Source organism: Ranitomeya imitator, chromosome 9 (assembly GCF_032444005.1).
Source record: "Ranitomeya imitator isolate aRanImi1 chromosome 9, aRanImi1.pri, whole genome shotgun sequence".
NCBI classification, from domain to species: Eukaryota; Metazoa; Chordata; class Amphibia; order Anura; family Dendrobatidae; genus Ranitomeya; species Ranitomeya imitator.
The window spans coordinates 43,799,165-43,819,038 of NC_091290.1; the positions used below are offsets into that span (position 1 = coordinate 43,799,165).

At 44.0% G+C, this 19,874-nt stretch overlaps 1 protein-coding gene across 1 annotated transcript in view; it reads left to right on the forward strand.

Annotated features, from left to right (window-relative positions):
• Window positions 1-7,105: 7,105 nt before the first annotated feature.
• The window catches only part of LRRC56 (leucine rich repeat containing 56), a 66,293-nt gene continuing 53,524 nt past the window's right edge, over window positions 7,106-19,874 (forward strand). The window contains exon 1 of the mRNA XM_069738857.1: window positions 7,106-7,177. The gene's annotated coding sequence lies outside the window, so the exon portion shown is untranslated. The remainder of the gene's footprint in view (window positions 7,178-19,874) is intronic.

The window sequence follows — 19,874 nt, forward strand, 5'->3', positions numbered from 1 at the left end:
CGAGAAAAATACGGATTACACACGGACCAGCAGTGTGACTTGCGAGAAATACGCAGCGGTGTTAGAGAGAAAAGCCGGCAATTCAGTGTGGTGTACAGTAAAATCACACTGACAGGTTAGAATACAATAGCCAAGATAAATGTCTACACATAGTATAGGGATATATATATATGTCATTGAGACACATATATGTATATATATTAAGATTTCATACAGCTCTAGATAGCTTAAAAGCCGGTAATCCACCTGAAGACCCTCGTTCTGTAAAAAGGTAGTTACCTTCAGTCGCGGTGATGCGCCCTCTGCTGGATGTCCTCATATGAACTCGAGCCTGGGAAAATATTCTGAAAAGTTCCCAGGCTCGAGTTCTTATGAGGACATCCAGCAGAGGGCGCATCACCGTGACTGAAGGTAACTACAGGTCATTCACCTATATTCCATTCATTCCCCGGGGTTTTACAGGCAGGAGCACAGCTGCATTAGCAGAGCTTCTGCTTGTAAAATTAGTTAACCCCTTCAGATGGATTTACATCGTTCGACGTGACGGAATGACGGAAGGTATGGGATATTGTTGTTTTTTTATTTTACCTTTTTAACAGAACGAGGGTCTTCAGGTGGATTGCCAGTATAATAAAATATTACAAAAACCTGTGTATTTATTTCATTAAAAGACTTTGTAATAATGTGTGTGTGTTTTTTAACCATTTCATACTATTGGATTAATAATGGATAGGTGTCATAATTGACGCCTCTCCATTATTAATCTGGCTTAATGTCACCTTACAATAGCAAGGTGACATTAACCCTTCATTACCCCATATCCCACCGCTACACGGGAATGGGAAGAGAGTGGCCAAGTGCCAGAATAGGCGCATCTTCCAGATGTGCCTTTTCTGGGGTGGCTTGGGGCAGATGTTTTGAGCCAGGTGGGGGGTACAATAACCATGGACCCTCTCCAGGCTATTAATATCTGCCCTCAGTCACTGGCTTTACCATTCTGGCGGAGAAAATTGTGCAGTAGCCCACGCCAATTTTTTCCGCGATTTAACCCTTTAATTTAATAGCTAGAGCGTCCAAATTTTGCACATACACACTACTAACATTAGTAGTGTGGAATATGCCAAAAAAAAGGGATATGAGATGGTTTACTGTATGTAAACCATGTCTCATATAATGTCGGGTTTGGGAAGGAGAAAGCAAAAGCCGGCAATTGAATTACTGGCTTTTACGCTATCTAGCGCTGTATGATATATTTATATATATATATATATATATATATATATATATATATACTAGATTGTGGCCCGATTCTAACGCATCGGGTATTCTAGAATATGCATGTCCCTGTAATATATGGACAATGATGATTCCAGAATTCGCGGCAGACTGTGCCCGTTGCTGATTGGTCGAGGCAACCTTTATGACATCATCGTCGCCATGGCAACCATTATGACATCATCGTCGCTGTGCCCGTTGCTGATTGGTCATAAAGGTTGCCTCGACCAATCAGAGAGCCGGGATTTCCAGGACAGACAGACAGACAGACAGACAGACGGAAAAACCCTTAGGCAATTATATATATAGACTAGATTGTGGCCCGATTCTAACACATCGGGTATTCTAGAATATGCATGTCTCCGTAGTATATGGACAATGATGATTCCAGAATTCGCGGCAGACTGTGCCCGTCGCTGATTGGTCGAGGCAACCTTTATGACATCATCGTCGCCATGGCAACCATTATGACATCTACGTCGATACTGTGCCCGTCGCTGAATCAGAAACGTGAGATGTCTACGTCCTTTATGACATCATCGTCGCTGTGCCCGTTGCTGATTGGTCGAGGCCACCAGTCAGAGACGCGGGATGTCTACGTCCTTTATGACATCATCGTCGCTGTGCCCGTCGCTGATTGGTCGAGGCCTGGTGGCCTCGACAAATCAGAGACGCGGGATTTCTACGTCGATGCTGTGCCGGTCTCTGATTGGTCGAGGCCACCAGGCCTCGACCAATCAGAGACGCGGGATTTCCAGGACAGACAGACAGACAGACAGACGGAAAAACCCTTAGACAATTATATATATAGATATATATACAGTATATATGTTTTTACGATTTTTTGAGCACATGGATCCATTGTATGTCCGTATGTCGGTTTTGCAAGCCTGCGAGAAAATCTCGCAGTACGGATGCCATACGGATTACATACGGAGGATGCCATGCGCAAAATACGCTGACACACCCTGCCTATGGATGAGATACGGACCACTATTTTGGGGACATTTCTGTGCATTACGGCCGTAAATAACGGACCGTATTTTTATACGCTGAGTGTGAGGCCGGCCTAATAATACACCAACGTTGGAATCCCTCCCTTTGATGTTGGCTCCAGCGCTGAGCCCTCACCTTTCTCGGCACATGTCAGTTGTTTTGAACAGCTGACATGTGCCTCTAAGGCCGCCGTCACACATGCGAGTTTTACGGACGTAAGAGCGCAGAATCTACGTCCGTAAAACTCGCAAAAAATACGGCACAATTATTCTCTATGCCCCGGCTCCTATCTGCCGTATTTTACTGATCAGTATTATATGGCTTTCTACGGCCGTACAAAATCGCAGCATGCTGCGTTTGTCACCGTACTGCGCAAGAAATACGCCAATGAAAGTCTATGGAAGCGTGAAAAATACGGATTACACACGGACAAGCAGTGTGACTTGCGAGAAATACGCAGCGCTGTTAGAGAGAAAAGCCGGTAATTCAGTGCGGTGTACAGTAAAATCACACTGACAGCTTACAGTAGAATAGGTAGAATAAATGTGTACACATAGAATAGGTATATATATATATATATGTCAGTGAGACACATATATGTATATATATTAATATTTATTCCAGCGCTAGACAGCTTGAAAGCCGGTAATTCAATTACCGGCTTTTTCCTTCTCCTTCCTAAAACCCGACATGATTTGAGACATGGTTTACATACAGTAAACCATGTCTTCTCTCCATTTTTTTTGCAGATTCCACACTACTAATGTCAGTAGTGTGTATCTGCAAAATTTGGCCGTTCTAGCTCTTAAAATAAAGGGTTAAATGGCGGAAAAAATTGGCGTGGGCTCCCGCGCAATTTTCTCCGCCAGAGTAGTAAAGCCAGTGACTGAGGGCAGATATTAATAGCCTGGAGAGGGTCCACGGTTATTGGCCCCCCCCTGGCTAAAAATATCTGCCCCCAGCCACCCCAGAAAAGGCACATCTGGAAGATGCGCCTATTCTGGCACTTGGCCACTCTCTTCCCATTCCCGTGTAGCGGTGGGATATGGGGTAATGAAGGGTTAATGCCACCTTGCTATTGTAAGGTGACATTAAGCCTAATTAATAATGGAGAGGCGTCAATTATGACACCTATCCATTATTAATCCAATACTAGTAAAGGGTTAAATAAAACACAAACACATTTTTTAAAATTATTTTAATGAAATAAAAACAATGGTTGTTGCAGTATTTTATTCAACGCCCAATCCAGTCACTGAAGACCCTCGTTCTGTGAGTAAAAAAACATAATAAACCAACAATATACTTACCCTCCGCAGATCTGTAACGTCCAACGATGTAAATCCTTCTGAAGGGGTTAAAACATTTTGCAGCAAGGAGCTGTGCTAATGCAGGCTGCTCCTCGCTGCAAAACCCCAGGGAATGAGGCTAAAAATAGATCAATGATCTATATTTAGCTTCATTTGCGGTGAGGCGCCCTCTGCTGGCTGTTCATAGATCGTGGGAAATTACCTAGAAAGCTCCCTGGCTTTCCCGCTACACGGGAATGGGAAGAGAGTGGCCAAGTGCCAGAATAGGCGCATCTTCCAGATGTGCCTTTTCTGGGGTGGCTGGGGGCAGATATTTTTAGCCAGGGGGGGGCCAATAACCGTGGACCCTCTCCAGGCTATTAATATCTGCCCTCAGTCACTGGCTTTACTACTCTGGCGGAGAAAATTGCGCGGGAGCCCACGCCAATTTTTTCCGCCATTTAACCCTTTATTTTAAGAGCTAGAACGGCCAAATTTTGCAGATACACACTACTGACATTAGTAGTGTGGAATCTGCAAAAAAAAATGGAGAGAAGACATGGTTTACTGTATGTAAACCATGTCTCAAATCATGTCGGGTTTTAGGAAGGAGAAGGAAAAAGCCGGTAATTGAATTACCGGCTTTCAAGCTGTCTAGCGCTGGAATAAATATTAATATATATACATATATGTGTCTCACTGACATATATATATATATATACCTATTCTATGTGTACACATTTATTCTACCTATTCTACTGTAAGCTGTCAGTGTGATTTTACTGTACACCGCACTGAATTACCGGCTTTTCTCTCTAATATATGTGTCTACTGACATATATATATATATATATATATATATATATATATATATAGACAGTATATATATATTTTCTTTTCTTTTTGGGACACATGGATCACTTCTATAGCGGTATGTTGGTTTTGCTAGCCTGCGAGAAAACCACGCAGTACGGATGCCATACGGATTACATACGGAGGATGCCATGCGCAAAAAACGCTGACACACCCTGCCTGCGGAGGAGCTACGGACCACTTTTTTCGGGACTTTTCAGCGTATTACGGCCGTAATATACGGACCGTATTGTTTTACGCTGTGTGTGACGCCGGCCTAACAGCCGCGAGTTGAATCGTTATCCAGCCACGGCTGTTAACCTGTTAAATGCCGCTGTCAATCTCTGACAGCGACATTTAACTCGCGCATACTGGAAGCGCGCCGGATATCCCACCCATCGGTGACCCCGTCACGTGATCACAGGTCACCAATGGGTTGGCATGACAACCAGAGATCTCCAGCAGACCTCTATGGTTGTCTTAGGCCAGTCTCACACGTCCAAATAATTCCGGTACCGGAAAAATCGGTACCGGAATTATCCTTGTCCGTGTGCTTACGTTGAACATCAGTGTGGCACATGTGCGGCAGCCGTGTGCCGCCCGTGTGCCGACTGAAGACCACACGGACCGTGCAGGAGACAGCGCTAGAGTTAAGCACTGTACCCTGCGTGCGGTGCTGAAGCTGGTATTCATCCCTTCTTCCCAGCAGCGTTCGCTGGAAAGAAGGAATGGATAATTTTTATTTTTTTTTATTTTTGTTTTTAAAATAAAGTTGCCGGTAATCTGCCCCCTCCCACCCCCTGTGCGCTTCCCCCCCCGCTGGCATTAAAATACTTACCCAGCTCCCTCGGCGCTTACATCCTCTCAGCGTCGCTGCTTGTCCTGTGTGAGCGGTCACGTGGTGCCGCTTATTACAGTAATGAATATGCGGCTCCACCCCTATGGGAGGTGGAGCCGCATATTCATCACTGTAATGTGCGGCACCACGTGACCGCTCATACAGGACAAGCAGCGACGCTGAAAGGATGTAAGCGCCGAGGGAGCTGGGTAAGTATTTTAATGCCAGTGGGGGGGGGGTCGCACAGGGGGTGGGAGGGGGCAGATTACCGGCAACTTTATTTTAAAAACAAAAATAAATTTTAAAAAATTATTCATTCCTTCTTTCCAGCAAACGCTGCTGGAAAGAAGAAATGAATGGGGCTTCAGGGGGGGACAGCGCTTACAGTAGTGCTGTTTCCTGCACGGCACACGGACTGCACACGGACAACATCCGTGTGCGGTACGTGTTTTACACGGACCCATTGTCTTTAATGGGTCTGTGTGATCCATGCTCTCCCACAAACACTGACATGTCTCTGTGTTTTCCAAACGGACGCACGTTCCGTGAAAACACGCTGACATGTGCAGAGACACATTGATTTTAATGTGTCTACGTGAGTCAGTGTCTCCGGTACGTGAGGAAACTGTCACCTCACGTACCGGAGCCACTGACGTGTGAAACCGGCCTTAGCCGGATAGCTATGAATGCTGCCCAGTGGTCGGCGCTCATAGCAAGTGAGAATTTCTGCTACACGCAGGCGATCTATGTAGTAGAGGTGATCAGAAAACTGCAGCTTCTAGTCCCCCATGGAGACTATTGAAGCATGCAAAAAGTAAAAAAAAATGGTTTTTAAAATATAAAAGTTCAAATCACCCCCCTTTTGCCTCATTCAAAATAAAACAAAAAAAATGTATACACATATATGGTATCGTTGCAATAAAATGCAATAATGAGCGATCAAAAGATCGTATCTACACTAAAATGGTATCAATGAAAACGTCAGCTCGTCTCGCAAAAAATAAGCCCACAACCAGCCCCAGATCCTGAAAAATGGAGACGCTACAGGTCTCGGAAAATAGTGACTTTTTTTTTAACCAAAGTTTAGATTTTTATTTACCACTTAAATAAAAAAGAACATAGACATGTTTGATTTCTATGAACTTGTAATAACCTGGAGAATCATAACGACTGGTCAGTTTTAGCATTTAGTGAACATGGTAAAAAAAAACAAACAACAACTGTGTAATTGCACTTTTTTTTTGCAATTTCACAGCACTTGGAATTTTTTTTCCCAATTTCTAGTCGCCGGTATGTTAAAACCAATGGTGTCGTTCAAAAGTACAACTCGTCACGCAAAAAAATAAGCCCTCACATGGCCATAGTGACGGAAAAATAAAAAAGTCATGGCTCTGGGAAGAAGGGGAGCGAAAAACAAAAATGCAAAAACTGAAAATACCTCTGGTCATGAAGGGGTTAAAAGGCATCGCTACTGGCTTTTCAGTAGTCTGGGAAAGCTGGTGAAAAAGGGTAACGATAACCATATTGTTCATAACACACCTTTTTGCAGACTCATATATAAGAAATAAGCAATTAAATATCTTCTTTAAAAATAAATATATATATGTGTGCGTGCGTGCGTGCGTGCGTGTGTGTGTGTGTATTAGGACAATAAAGGAAATAAAACTAAATAAAATAGTTGTAATAACTTTTTCTTTCCCTGTGACAGAACAAGGGGTTAATATTTTCTGCTTCCATACACAACCAAAGCCACAAAGCCAGCCGGTCTCCAATTACCTTAGGGCCCGAATGTTTAGTTATGCTAATTCCAGCTTTTTATTTGCCCCGTTGCTGTGAAACAGTCGCCCGTGGCAACAAGGCCTGGTAATGCAGCAAAGCCTTGGAGCTTCTTAGTGGACTGAGAAAGTGACTGCAGGGTCCTGTGGAGGTAAGCGCTATAGGGGGGACACGGACTGAGGGCGACTGCAGTCGGACAGATGTAGCAGAGCCGTGTTTGTGCTTTGGTGCCGTCCATCATGGTATCGCCGCCGTGTAGGATCACTGCTCCTGTGTCTCTATTACACTGCAATCTGTTATTACACTGCAACCTAAAGAGTTAAATCAGAATTCCAGCTCTGCTTCATCCGCAGCGCTCAGTGCGCGTCTTTTCAACGCAAAGTCCGTCCATCTGACCATTAATTTAAGTTGTATATTCGCCGGCGCCTTGTATGTTATTCCCGTTTTTATACATTTCCTCTGATTGTTCCACTCCTGGTTTTGGCTTACAAATACTGAGGTAAAATGCTGACCAAATACTGAACGTGTGAACGTGGCATAAGGGCTCATTCCCAGTACGAGTGTTATCCATGTTTTTCTATGAGGCTGTTCACATGTCTGTGATTTTATGCAGACTCTGATCTGTCCGTGCAACATCACGGAGATATGTCCGCAATGAAAATCTATGGGTCCGTGAAAAATCGGACATCACTCTGATGCCATCCAAGTGCTGTCCGTTTTTCAGTGACTATTGGATAACAGGAAGAAAAATTTCTCTTTCTCATCAGAGAAAAAAAACTGATGAAATTCTGATAAAAACCACTGATGAAATTTCTGTTTTTCTTTTTTCATATGAGAAAATCATTGACATGTACATGAGCCCTAAGGGTGCACTCACATTGCGCTTAGGCTACTTTCACACTGGCGTTTTTTGCAATATGTCTCAATGCGTCGTTTAGGGGAAAAAAACGCATCCTGCAAAGTTTTTTTGCAGGATGCGTTTTTGCCCCATAGATTAACATTAGCGACGCATTGACACACGTTGCAACCGTCGTGCGACGGTTGCGCCGTGTTGTGGCGGACCGCCGGGAGCAAAAAATGTTACATGTAACGTTTTTTGCTGCCAACGGACCGCTTTTTCCAACCGCGCATGCGCGGCCAGAACTCCGCCCCCACCTCCCCGCACCTTACAATGGGGCAGCGGATGCGCAGGAAAAATGCATCCGCTGCCTCCGTTTCACTGCTAGCGTCGGAACCTCAGCTCGACGCACTGCGACGGGCCGAGTCCGACGCTAGTGTGAAAGTAGCCTTATGGACTCGCTCGGTGGCCCCATCCGGGCATATGTCTGGACCCCCTGCAAGACGGAAGCAGACCCACGGGAACCACTAAACGCAATGTGAAAGCACCCTAAGGCTTCAATCAGACGTCTAGTTTTCATTTGTGTGCTGGATCCAAGTTCTATCTAGTCTTGGTCCGTGTGTCCATTTTTAATACCAGCGCAGCATCTGTTTCTTTTCATTTTTCAAATACAAAAACTTCTCCTATCTATAAGGCTGGTTTTACACTTGCCATGTTTTTTCGACCTGTTTTTTTCGGCCCCATAGAAATGCATTTCTATGGGGCCGCAAAAACGGGCCGCAAAAATTCGTAGGAGTGCCGTACGCCGTAAGGCCGTATTTAGAGCAGTAAAAAAATATCGAGCTTGCTCGATATTTTTCACGGCTTACGGACATTGCCCCCATTGTAAATCAATGGGGCCACAAAAACAACAGAAGGTTGTTTTTGCGGGGCGCCTTGACTTCCGGTTTTGCGGACCGCCATTTTTTTTCCCAATACTTTTGCTATAGTATTGGGAACCTGAAAAACAGCGATCCGCAAGTTTTTTGCCGTCTGATATTGCGACAGACCTTGAAAATTGCAGCGATGCGGCCCACATAAAAGGCCCACAGTAACGGGCTGCCAAAAAAGTCAAGTGTAAAAGCAGCCTGAAACAGTAAAAACAGACAGCAGTTGGATCAGTGCGCTGTACGTTTATTTCACTGAAAAATTGATTTGGCAGATTTGATCCACAGCTTGGATCAAAAACACACGTTTCCGTTTTTTCTGCAGGCACCCAGGTCCAGATTCATCAAGGTCTTTGTGCATTTTTTCTGGATTAAAAATAGTCTAAATGCCTCATTCAGACGTCAATGACTTTTCTCATACTTAAAAACTTGGACCGTTCTTCATCAGTGTTTTGGATCAGGTTTCTATCAGTGTTTGGCCTGTGTCTCAGGTTTTACCATTAACGATTTTCACCTATAAAAAACTAATAAATGAATGACATAGCTTCTGTCATACAACGTGTAGGAAAGGCTAAGTGCAACACGAAGGGAAAAGGGAAATGGAACCAAACACTAGGGAAGGGGAGAGTGGAGACCCTAGACAGATCTAACATCACCATGTCTGCCCTATCATCCCTATATAGGTTCCCCACCTATCGCTGAGCAGGATACCTAATCCCTGCCTGACCTTGGCAATAAGCCCTGCATCGGGAAGGACAGAATAATCTACTCAATCCCCACTACCACTAAAGACAAATGAGTTACACAAATAAGGAGGAACACTTGGCTTGAGTAGACTCAGAGAGAAACAACAGGGAACTGGAAATAGAAATATCAACCCCATCTTCCAGCAGCAATCTGAGAGTTATATATACCCTGGTCCAGGTGTGTCAACTAGAGCTGGGGTAAGGTTGCCACTGGGTCCTAAAGTCAGAAGGCCCCGGAAGAAGTCTTCAAAGCACACTGCTGAGATCTTCTGCAGTCAGATGCAGAGCGACGGTCTGCAGCCTCTGACACACCTGTGACAGCTTCTCCCATACATTACAGGGTTAGGGTACTGTCACATTGCGTTCCGGCACCCGTTCGGTGGCATAGACTATAATGAGTAAGTGTTCTGTCTGTGAAAATCTAGACTTCCTCACTTACATAATTAATGAACGTCTTAATGAGGCCTAATAGTCACTTTGATGTTTGTGCCTTATTATATAATTAGAGCCTTTTCCAGTTAATATTCTTGGATTTGTCTGTGTTTTATTTTTATTTTCAAAACAGCTGACATGTGCCAGAAAAGATGTGGGCTCAGCGCTGGAGCCCACATCAGAGGGAGGGAGTCCGACTTCGGTGTACTATTGCGCCCAAAGTCGGAAAGGGGTTAAAGCGGTTAAAGGGAACCTGTTAGGCAATTCATGAAATCTAAAATGCATTCTCAATATTGAGAGGACAAGAGGGTAAGAGGGTAAGTTGAACTTTTTATTTTTGGTAAATTCTCTTGAATCACTGATAAGGTCGAACCCAAAGGGTATGTGAAGACCACGTCTTTTTATGGCAGATTCCACCCATGAAAACCGCCTGAAAAAGCACTAACTAAACGCTCAAAAAAGTAATTTATGTAAAAACTACTTGCTGTTCATATATTCCGTCGTTTCAATGGCTTTTAATGTCTTCAGGTTTACAAAGACACCAACCGGTTAAAAGATGTGAGTGGATTATTGTTCAGGTATTTTCCGCTCTATAATTTATAGCCGAAGTCATGGGGCCTCATTTTGAGGTTTTTGACAGAGCTTTTGCTTGAAAACCGACTAGGCGGTCCTTTACTGTTGAATGGAGTTTAAAAAAAAAAAACATCTGGAAAAAAACAGTAAAACAGACACCATAAATATGTTGGAAAAATGTAAAAAAAAAAAAAACACGTTTAAAAACATTGAAAAAATTGTCAGGAAACGACCAAAAATAGAAGGAAAACGTTGATGCTTCCTGGTGTGTCTTGGTCTTGAAAAGCTCGGCGGTTTCAAAAAGACGTTGTGTGCAAAAGTCTTAATGGTTATTTCGATCACGCTTTGTTATTTACATTTATATTTTGCTTTTAGTCCAAAATAAAGCAGATAATGGGACAGAAATAAGACATTTCCATCTGAAAGCACATAACAGAGATTTATTGTAACCACTGAGAAGAGGGAAATTATGCAGCGGCGGCGTTGGCGATGTGAAAAACATCTGCACTGATCAGGTTTTCTTGCTGGTACGCAGAAGACATGACTGAGACATTTCCTGCTCAAGCTTATTGTAGAATCCAGGCACAACTAATCACATCCAATTAAGATGCCATAAGGGACTTTTTATTATTATTGGACTGGTATAATAGATTATGCATAGTCAGCATGTGTCCTGTTGGGTTTTAACACTTATTACATATCCATAGTATGATAGGTTGGGTTCCCACCTCTGTCACCCCTACTAATCGGAAGAACAGATGGCTAGCTTGGCTGTTTCTGTCATTCCTTCACCGTAGGGTCAATGGAGGGTCGGACATACAACCATATATCAACTAGGTATTCAGATAAAATTTGTAATAAAATATTGTTCTGTGCATGAGGCCATATTCTTCCAACAGTAATATTTCTCCATAGCTTAGTGCTGCGTTACTTATTTGCGGTGTCACAATGATTTGCATGCTTACCAATCACCTAATCACAACCGGCTATCTCATGTTCAGGCATGCCTACTAATCCTGGCTAGCTAATTACCTTTTCTAGACTGTTATTGATGGGTGTTATGATTATCGTCATCGACCGCTTGTCAGGACTAATCAGAAAAAAAAGACCTAGAAGGATTGGCCACTACCCAACATATACATTAATAAGTGGGATAGCTAGTGATGGTTATAGAGTTGGTGCAAATCGAATTGAAGGAACCTTATTCAGCGGCCACTTCAGTGATCTGTGATCGCTGAACGAGAGGTCTGGGAACCGCCTCTAACCTGACGACAATCATGGCTCTATGTTTGATTAGCTGGGCTGTTACGTCATCACATGACATCATAGTAGGATGGCTGATCAAAAGAGGAGCCAAGGATGCCGTCAAGTAAGAGATGGCTCTCAAAGCTTCCGTCCAGCAGCCTAGGATTATTAATGTAACTGGTGGACCAAGTTCGGCAAATTTATTCGCATCCACTGTGGATGGTTATAATATATCAATTAACAATCATCAGTGCCAGCTATATATTTCAGAGAAATTAGCTCTTTATCTCATGACTTTTGGCAGATCCAGCCCAATTAGTTGAAAACTGCAGTCAATTGGATGTCTGTTTGGTCCTACACATGAGCTTAAAGATGGCCGTATAACATTAATTAAGGCTATAACTATTCCTCCTGACTCCACCAGAAACATGCATGCTCAGCTGGGCCGATGTAATTCCATGCCTCCTAATCTCCATGGCAGGGATGCCGACATACTCACCACCCCGGTCACGCTCCTGTTGCAGTTATCTTGCATAGTGTACGTGTGCGTTTCCTATGTCTGAAAGGGGTAGTGTGTGTTCCTAAGATGTTCCCAGCCAATACCGGGTCGGCATCTGGTATTTAAGGCACTCTCCCCTCTTGGGAGATGCTTGTTCAACACCTAGGACTTTAGTGTCTAGCTTGTCTTTAAGCTGCAAAGTCTGTTCTCAGGTCTTGTCTTTCCCGGAACCCCTCCGTGGCTCTGTATGGCTTAGGCCTGAACTCTGAACCTGCACCTGTGTCTGATCTTGTCTGTACCTGTTTTCCTGGGTCTGTATGGCCTAGGCCTGAACTCTGAACCTGTACCTGTGTCTGGTCTTGTCTGAACCTGCTTCACTGGGTCTGTTTGACTTAGTCCTGAATTCTGAACCTGTTCCTGTGTCTTTTCTTGTCTGGACCTACTTCCCTGGGTCTGTATGGCCTGTGTCTGAACTCTGATCCTATACCTTGTTTATAATGTTTCCTAAACCTGTTGTGTGTGAATTAGGACCTGTCCCTTAACCTGTTTATATCTAAGGCTTGATCTTTCCCTGTACATGTTATGTCAGAATCTGGATCTGTCTCTGAATCTTTCAATGTCTGAATCAGTACTCGCTTCCACACCTGCTGTGTCTGAATCGGTACTTTACTCCCAAATCTGTTGTGTGATTCAGTCCCTACTCTTAAAGGGACACAGTCACCTGAATTTGGAGGGAACAATCTTCAGCCATGGAGGCGGGGTTTTTGGGTGTTTGATTCACCCTTTCCTTACCAGCTGGCTGCATGCTGGCTGCAAAATTGGATGGAAGTTCATTCTCTGTCCTCCGTAGTACATGCCTGCACAAGGTGCAATCTTGCCTTGCGCAGGCGTGTACTATGGAGGACAGAGAATGAACTTCAATCCAATATTGCAGCCAGCATGCAGCCAGCGGGTAAGGAAGGGGTGAATCAAACACCCAAAAACCCCGCCTCCATGGCTGAAGATTGTTCCCTCCAAATTCAGGTGACAGTGTCCCTTTAAACCTGCTATTTCAGAAGCAGTATCTATTTCCAAACCTGCCATGTCTGAATCAGTATCTATTTCCAAACATATTGAAATCCAACATGCCAGGGTCTGATTCTTTCCCCTACCCCCACCCTCATTGCCATCGGGAGAGATTCTGGTGATCAACATACACTAGATGGTTGGCCAATATCAGTCCAAAAAAAGAACCCAACACCATTCTCTGGAATTTGTATCTCAATATCAAAACAAATATAGATAAACACTCAATGACAATAGTTTTAATTTGGACTTCGTGGAGGAGGTATTCGTCTGTAAGTCCACGCCAAGATCTGCTGCATTGATTTCTGCATTGTTTTACTTTAGTACTTCTGTGATGCTCTCTAAAATTTCCCCAGGGAGTTTTAAGTATTTTAGAGCGTATTTGTGGTTAAGGGCCCTGCAGAGACAGAGCTTAATGCACAGAAGCTTTTATGAGTGTGTGTCAGCAACCTGGTAGCTGTAACTGCAATGGGTCTATCCTCATGAGCTAGAACTCATGTGCCAAGTGATCTACTAGATACTATTCATTAAATAATCTCTTTGGAGATATATTAGTTGTGGGGAAATGCTTCATGTCTTAAAGAGGACCTATCACTAGATCCAATGTTGGCAGTTTTTCGTCTTAATTTATTCCTACTGCTGTTTTTTTTTTTTTTTTTTCTTGTTCTTAATCCGTCATACGATTCCAGAGATATTGGTCTCTTTATTTATCGCTAACATTTATGATCTTTACAAGGGGGCGTGGCTTAGAGGGTAATAATGCAGAGCAGTCTAAAGACACGCCCCAGAGGATCCTGTGAGTCACACCCCTTTGCAAACACCATAAAAATTAGCGCTAAATAAGAAGGTCTATATCTCTGGAATGGTAGGGCTGATTAATCCCTTCCCGACCTGTGACGCCACGTAGGGGTCATGAAAGTCGATGCCAATCCGACCTGTGACGCCTATGTAGCGTCATGGAGGGATCGCATCCCTGCAGATCAGGTGAAAGGGTTAACTCCAATTTCACCTGATCTGCAGGGACAGGGGGAGTGGTACTTCAGCCCAGGGGGGTGGCTTTGCCCCCACATGGCTACGATCGCTCTGACTGGCTGTTGAAAGTGAAACAGCCAATCAGAGCAATTTGTAATATTTCACCAATGAAATTTGGTGAAATATTACAATCCAGCCATGGCCGATGCTGCAATATCATCAGCCATGGCTGGAGACCCCGATATGACCCCCCCCCACCGACTGACAGCGGCGATCTGCAGCCACCGTCAGTGTTTCCTACCCCTCCGTCCTGTCCTCCGCACCCTCCTCTCCCCCCTGCTGTCCAATCCCACCCCCCTACCTCCGGAGTCCCGGGGTCCGTCCCAGGGTCCCTCCCAGTGTCCGTCTGGCATCTAAGATGGGGGCCGCCATCTTCCAAAATGGCGGCGCATGCGCAGTGCGCCCGCGGATTCTGCCGGCCGGCAGATTCGTTCATTCATTTTGATCATTGTGATAGGTTCCACCACAGTGATCAAAATAAAAGAAATAGTAAATAGCCTCCCCTTTATCACCCCCATAGGTAGGGAACATCATAAAATAAAGAAAATATATTTATTTTTCCACTAGGGTTAGGGTTAGAACTAGGGTTAGGGTTAGGGCTAGGGTTAGAACTAGGGTTAGGGCTAGGGTTAAAACTAGGGTTAGGATTAGAATTAGGGTTAGAACTAGGGTTAGGGTTAGAACTAGAGTTAGGGTTAGAACTAGGGTTAGGGCTAGGGTTAGGGTTAAAACCAGGGTTAGGATTAAAATTAGGGTTAGAACTAGGGTTAGGGTTAGAACTAGAGTTAGGGTTAGAACTAGGGTTAGGGTTAGAATTATGGTTGGAATTAGGGTATATGCACACGGTGCGGATTTGGCTGCGGATTTGCAGCAGTTTTCCATGCAGTGTACAGTACCATGTAAACCTATGGAAAACCAAATCCGCTGTGCCCATGGTGCAGAAAATACAGCGCGGAAACGCAACGTTGTATTTTCCGCAGCATGTCAATTCTTTGTGCGGATTCCGCAGCGTTTTACACCTGTTCCTCAAAAGGAATCCGAAGGTGTAAAACCACAGGTGAAATTCACACAAAAAACGCAGGAAATCCGCGGTAAATCCACAGGTAAAACGCAGTGCGTTTTACCTGCGGACTTTTCAAAAACTGTGCTGAAAAATCCGCACATGAATCCGCAACGTGGGCATATAGCCTTAGGGTTAGGGTTGGAATTAGAGCTAGTGTTGGGATTAGGGTTGAGGTTGGAATTAGGGATAAGATTAGGGTTAGCGGTGTGTTGGGGTTAGAGTTAGGCTTGTGGTTGTGGTTAGGGTTGTGATTAGGGTTATGGGTGTGTTGGGGTTAGTGTTTGAGTTAGAATTGAGGGGTTTACACTGTTTAGGCACATCAGGGGTCTCCAAACGCGACATGGCGCCACCATTGATTCCAGCCAATCTTGCGTTCAAAAAGTCAAATGATGCTCCCTCCCTTCTGAGACCCAACGTGTGCCCAAACAATGGTTTACCCAAACATATGGGGTATCACCGCACTCAGTAAAAATTGCACAACAAATTTGGGGGTCTAATTTATCCTGTTACCCTTGGGAAAATAAAAAATTGGGGGCTAAAAAAAAATTTTTGTGGGAAAAAAATGATTTTTTATTTTCACGGCTCTACATTATAAACTTTTGTGAAGCACTTGGGGGTTCAAAGTGCTCACCAAACATCTAGATAAGTTCCTTGGGGGATCTTGTTTCTAAAATGGAATCACTTGTGGGGGGTTTCTACTGTTTAGGCATATCAGGGGCTCTGCAAACGCAACATGACGCTCGCAGACCATTCCATCAAAGTCTGCATTTCAAAACGTCACTACTTCCCTTCCGAATCCCGACATGTGCCCAAACAGTGGTTTACCCCCACATATGGGGTATCAGCATACTCAGGACAAACTGGACAACAACTTTTGGGGTCCATTTTCTCCTATTGCCCTTGGGAAATAAAGAATTGCGAACTAAAAAATCATTTTTGAGGAAAAAAAAATATTTTTTTTATTTTCATGGCTCTGCGTTATAAACTTCTATGAAGCACTTGGGGGTTCAAAGTGCTCACCACACATCTAGATAAGTTCCTTCGGGGGTCTAGTTTCTAAAATGGGGTCACTTGTGGGGGGTTTCTACTGTTTAGGCACATCAGGGGCTCTGCAAACGCAACGTGACGCCCGCAGACCATTCCATAAAAGTCTGCATTTCAAAACGTCACTACTTCCCTTCTGAGCTCCGATATGTGCCCAAATAGTGGTTTACCCCCACATATGGGGTACCAGCGTGCTCAGGACAAACTGGACAACAAATTTTGGGGTCCAATTTCTCCTGCTACCCTTGAGAAAATAAAAATTGCTGACTAAAAAATCATTTTTGAGGAAAACATTTTTTTTTATTTTCACGGCTCTGCGTTATAAACTTCTGTGAAGCACTTGGGGGTAGAAAGTGCTCACCACACATCTAGATAAGTTCCGTGGGAGGTCTAGTTTCCAAAATGGGGTCACATGTGGGGAAGCTCCAATGTTTAGGTACACAGAGGCTCTCCAAACGCGACATGGTGTCCTCTAACGATTGGAGCTAATTTTTCATTCAAAAAGTCAAATGGCGCTCCTTCCCTTCTGAGCCTTGCAGTGCGCCCAAACAGTAGTTAATCCCCACATATGAGGTATCGCTGCGCTCAGGAGAAATTGCCCAACAAATTTTAGGATTCATTTTTTCCTGTTGCCCATGTGAAAATGAAAAAATTGAGGCTAAAAGAAATTGTTTGTGAAAAAAGTACTTTTTCATTTTTACGAATCAATTTGTGAAGCACCTGGGGGTGCAAAGTGCTCACTATTCAACTAGATAAGTTCCTTGGGGGTCTAATTTCCCAAATGGGGTCACTTGTGGGGGAGCTCCAATCTTTAGGCATGGTGTCCACTAAAGATTGGAGCCAATTTTTCATTCAAAAAATAAAATGGCGCTCCTATTCCGAGCCTTGCCGTGGGCCCAAACAGTGGTTCTCCCCACATATGGGATATCAGCGTACTAAGGACAAATTGGACAACAACTTTTGCTGTCCACTGTCTCCTTTTACCCTTGAAAAAATAAAAAAATTGTTGCTAAAATATAATTTTTGTGAATAAAAAGTTAAATGTTCGTTTTTTCCTTCCATGTTGCTTCTGCTGCTGTGAAACACCCGAAGTGTTAATAAACTTCTTGAATGTGGTTTTGTGCACCTTGAGGGGTGCAGTTTTAGAATGGTGTCACTTTTGGGTATTTTCAGCCATATAGACCCCTCAAACTGACTTCAAATGTGAAGTGGTCCCTAAAAAAAATGGTTTTGTAAATTTTGTTGTAAAAATGGGAAATTACTGGTCAAATTTTAACCGTTATTACTTCCTATTAAAAAAAAAATTTGTTTACAAAATTGTGCTGGTGTAAAGTAGACATGTGGGAAATGTTATTTATTAAATATTTTGTGTCACATAACTCTCTGGTTTAACAGAATAAAAATAAAAAATGTGAAAATTGCGAAATTTTCAAAATTTTTGCCAAATTTCCATTTTTTTCACAAATAAACGCAAAAATTATCTACCTAAATTTACCACTAACATGAAGCCCAATATGTCACGAAAAAACAATCTCAGAATCGCTAGGATCCGTTGAAGCGTTCCTGAGTTATTACCTCATAAAGGGACACTCGTCAGAAAAATACGGAATACTCAGGGGAGCAGCCACAAGGTGGGAGACATTTTTTCCTTTCAGTCTACTCTACCTTGAGCTAAACAAAATAGTTAAGAAAAAAATGAACTTCCACATTTAGGATAATAAAAAAGACTGACTTTCTCTATAAAACATCAGGAAATGCTGGCAATGCATCAGGAATGACATGGGTATGGAGAGGCTAGTCTTGATGAAATGAAGATAGTAAAAGAAAGTTACAGCCACATGCAGTAAGGGACTACACCACTACAGCACAAGGAAAGGCTATTGATTTCCACCTGGACAAGGGGACTCTGGACTTGCCTCCAAACCGGCCAGACCCTACCTGGCCTGTGATCTGGCGCCCTGGACTGTGGCTCCTGAAGACCTCAGTGAACGAGGTAAAGAGACTGCAAACCTGGGTACTCGTTCTTCACTACACCTCTCACCATTCTACCATCTACACACCGGGTAGACCTGGGGATATACTTCACCTGTGGGAAGGTATACCTTCTAGCTGCCATAACATCACCCCAGCAGACCCCTTTAAACAGCATCGGTCACCCTGACCGAATACCACAGGTGGTGTCACGAACATAAACTTTATCCCATTAAAGACCTTCCCCTTTTATACGGATGTCCCAGGGCCACGGACCGGGTAGCCACCGTGACATTCCCCTTTCAGCTGACCGGACCCGGTACCGAGTAACCCCTTGCCTTGACCGGGCGCTCCAGCAGCATTACATTATATTTGAGTCCCCACCACTGCATGACATGCGGCTGCTAGACAGCCTGAATACATGTGGGGATTCCCTAACAAACAGGCAATCCCTGCATGTGTTCAGATTGTCCAACAGCCGCAAATCATGCAGCTGCAGTGACACACATAATCTACGAGCATGCCCATGATACATGGAGAACACCCGAGCATGCTTGGAAAACTCGAGTAACGAGCACACTCGCTCATCACTTATTTTAAGTATTAGAGACCTTATCTTCAGTGCAAAATCAAGAAGGAGTATTCTAGGGTGCATTTACATTAGTCGACCTGAGGCCATTACATTGCACAATCTCTGATTGGCTACATTTACCAGACATTGGTCAACTGCCCTTCTAGAACGAAAATAGATGTTTCAGTGCTCAAAATCTGTCCTTTAGTTCAGCAGCACATGTATTCAGAGGCGTATCAAGGGGGGGACTGGCAGATGGGGCACAGCCAGGCCGACTATTTTGGTGGTCCTGGGTGTCTCCTTGGCTGCTGCATTTTGCCATCCCCCAGATTTGGAGTAGGTGGTTCTCTGAGCCAGCTGTCAAAGTGGCATCTGACTCAGAGAAGGTGCTGCGCATCGGATCCCAGTGACACAAGCACAATTGAAGCCCCCACTGACAGGCCAGGGTGACGTCAGCAGCATGATCAGGTCATGTGATCACTCTGCTGACATCACTCGACGTGGCTGCAGAGGCGCCTACAATGATGGTGGAAAGTGCTCCAGTGGAGCTGAAGACACCAAAGATTTATTGTAATGTGGGGTGGGGGAGTCAAAATAAGATTTGAGGATACAGTTTGAGGGGGGCAATAAGATTTGCGGACACAGTTTGGGTAACAAGGAAGAGATGGGTGTGGACACAATATGGGGACGGAGAGGACGAAGCGAGAGAAATTTGAGGATACAGTATGAGGAGTAAGGGAGGATATGGGGCATGTATAATGAAACAGTTTGAGGGGGGCTTGGGTGCAGACACAGTATGGTGAGTGGAGGGATGGATGTGGACACAGCATGAGGAGCGAGGGG